Genomic DNA, 3,170 nt, shown 5'->3' with positions numbered 1-3,170 from the left:
GGGTCCAGTATTTCCAAACTCTGGGCCCTCACAGACTTTTTAAGAATATGAGGAAGCATGTTGAGGCTGGGGTAGGGCCAGAATCAAGCTGGAATGGGGCTTTTATTTACAGGGTAAAGACTGCATACTGTTATCACAGGATCAGGTTATACAAGTAGTCTAAGGTTATACAAATAATCTAAGCTGCCACCTGAGGAAACTAGAAAAAGAGAAGCAAATTAAATCCAAATTAAACTGGAAACAAATTGGAGTAAAAGTCAGTGAAATTGAAGAGAAAAAAAATCGATAAAACCAAAACTTGTTTTTTTGGAAAAAGTCAATAAAATTGATAACCTCTGGCCAGGTTGACTAAGAAAAATGGGAAGACACAAATTGCTAATTAAAAAAAAAAAATGAAAGAGAGGCCATTACTAGTAATCCCATGGATATTAGAAAAAAATATTGTTAGCAACTCTGCCCATAAATGTGATCTAGCTGAAATTGACCAATTCCTTACAAGATTTGTTCAATCAAAACTCAGACAAGATAAACCTGAATAGACTTATATCTGTTTAAGAAATTGAATCAATAATTAACAACTTTCCAAAACAAAGTCCCAGGGGCAGATGGGTTCACTGATATGGATTCTATCAAACATTTAAGGTAGAAATGATACCAGTGTTCCACAATCTCTTTTAGAAAGTAACAGCAGAGGCTGGGCATGGTGGCTCAAGCCTGTAATCCCAGCACTTTGGGAGGCCGACGTGAGGGGACTGCCTTGAGCCCATGGGTTCCAGAACAGTCTGGGCAACTTGGCGAGATCTCATCTTTACAATAAATCAAAAATTTAGCTGAGCATGGTAGCATGCACCTGTAGTTTAGGCTACTTGGAAGGCTGAAGCGGAAGGATGCCTGAGCCCAGCAGGTTGACGATGGGGTGGCTGTGAGCGTGTCACTGCACTTCAGCCTGGGAAACAGAATGAGACTCCAACTCAAAAAAAAATAAAAAGAGTAACAGCAGAATCGACAATTCCTAACTCATTCCATGAGACAGCATTACCCTAATACCAAAACCAAACAAAGATATTACAAGAAAGAAAAACTGCAGACCAGTATTCTACAAACACAGATACAGAAATCCTCAACAAAACATTAGCACATTAAATCCACTATATAAAAATAATTGTATACCATAACCGATGGGATTTATTGCAGGTATGCAAGGCTGCTTCAACATTTGATAATCCTTGTAACCCATTGCATGCATTAGCAGACCAGAGATGAAACATGATAATATCAGTAGATGCAGAAAAAGCATTTGACAAAGTCCTATACTCAGTCATAATAAAATCTCTCAACAAAGTAGGAATCCAGGGAAGCATAATCAACTTGGTAAAGAAGTCTGCAAAAAACCCTACAGCTAACATAGTTAGCACTCAAAACAAGACATGTTCTTGCTAAGATCAGGAATAAGGCAAAAATGTCCCTTCTCATTACTGCTTTTCAACAAGAAAAAATATACAGATTTGGAAGGAAGAGATAAAACTGTTTTTGTTCACAGATAACATGATTGTCTTTGTAGAAAATTCCAAAGAAACAACATCAAACACCTCCTGACACCTGTAAGCAATTAGATAGCAAAGTTTCAGGGTACAGGACTCAGGTAAGCAATTAAAGAAATTAGACATCAAGGCTGAAAAAAGACATGGAGGAACCCTAAGTGTGCATTGTTAAGTGAAAGAAAGCCAATTGGAAAAGTTTTATACTGTATGATTGCAAGTAAATGACATTCTGGAAAAGGCAAAACTATGGAGACATTAAAAGGATCAGTGACTGCAAGAGTTCAGGGGGAGGGAAGGATGAATAGGTGGAGAGATGATTTTTAGGATAGTGAAAATATTCTATATGATACTGTAATAGTACATACATGTATTGTACATATGTTAAACCCAGAATGAGTGAACTCTAATGTAAAATGTGGACTTCAGTTAATAGTAATGTTTGAATATTGGCTCATCAATTGCAACAAACATCCCATAATAATGTAAGATGTTAATAATTGGGGAAACTGGAAGGGGGAGGGTTATATGGAAATTCTCTGTACTTTTTGCTCAATTGTTCTGTAACCCTAAAACTACCTTTAAAATGATGTGTATTAAGAAAATAAATAAATAACTGACTAACCCTGTCTACATATAGCAATATTGATGAGTCTGTGAAAATGCTTTCTTACATGTTTTATGAAACAGTATCATGCAGTACCAGTTTTTGCATTCCAGCACTTTGAGGGTGCTGGAGGGAATAGGAGGCGGTGCAGTCTCAGAATTTTTATGTTGATACCTACGAAGTATATTTGCAATTATAGTGTTTTGCTTTTCTGAGCATAATTTTTTTTTTTGAGTTGGAGTCTCACTCCATTGCCCAGGCTAGAGTGCAGTGGCAACGCTCACAACCACCCCAGCACCGACCTACTGGACTCCGGCGATCCTTCCGCCTCAGCCTTCCAAGTAGCTGGAACTACAGGCGTGTGCTACCGCACCCAGCTATTTTTAAATTTATTTATTGTAGAGATGAGGTCTGGCCAAGTTGCCCGGGCTGATCTCAAACCCACAGGTTCAGGCAATCTACTTGCCTTGGCCTCCCAAAGTGCTGGGATTACAGGCTGAGCCACCGAGCCCAACTCTGAGCATAATTTTAAAATAATTATCCAAAGTTCTGTTACAAAACCAAGAGGTTAATATGCCTACTGCACAGTAACAGTCGACTTCACTGAGACAGCAGAGAAAGAATTTAATGACTACAGGGCAGCTGAGCAGGGAGATGGGAGGAGACCCTAAAATTCATCTCTGTGAGGAGATGGGGCTTATAAGGGGGATTATGGAGGGTGAGGGGCTGGGAAACTGGGGTTGCTGATAGATTGGGGTAAGGGAGATGAAATCATCAGGATGTGAAAACTACATTTTTAGATGAGATAGCTGCTTCAAATAACTAGCATCAGTGGTTTCGCCTGTATTCAGGACCTGAAAGAATCTCAAATGCAAAACTTAATATTTCACAATGTTTAAGCTGTTATATATAGAGAGCTATTATCTTTTTTGTTTCCTTTTTTTATTAAACTTTTTTTATTTTAAAATTGTGGGGTACAGTTAAGGGTTAGGTATACAAATATGCATCGTTCAGGCACCCTTGTT

Source organism: Carlito syrichta, unplaced genomic scaffold, assembly GCF_000164805.1.
Source record: "Carlito syrichta isolate Samal-C Ts95f unplaced genomic scaffold, Tarsius_syrichta-2.0.1 Scaffold256284, whole genome shotgun sequence".
Classification (NCBI taxonomy): domain Eukaryota; kingdom Metazoa; phylum Chordata; class Mammalia; order Primates; family Tarsiidae; genus Carlito; species Carlito syrichta.
This window is presented reverse-complemented; position numbering follows the sequence as displayed.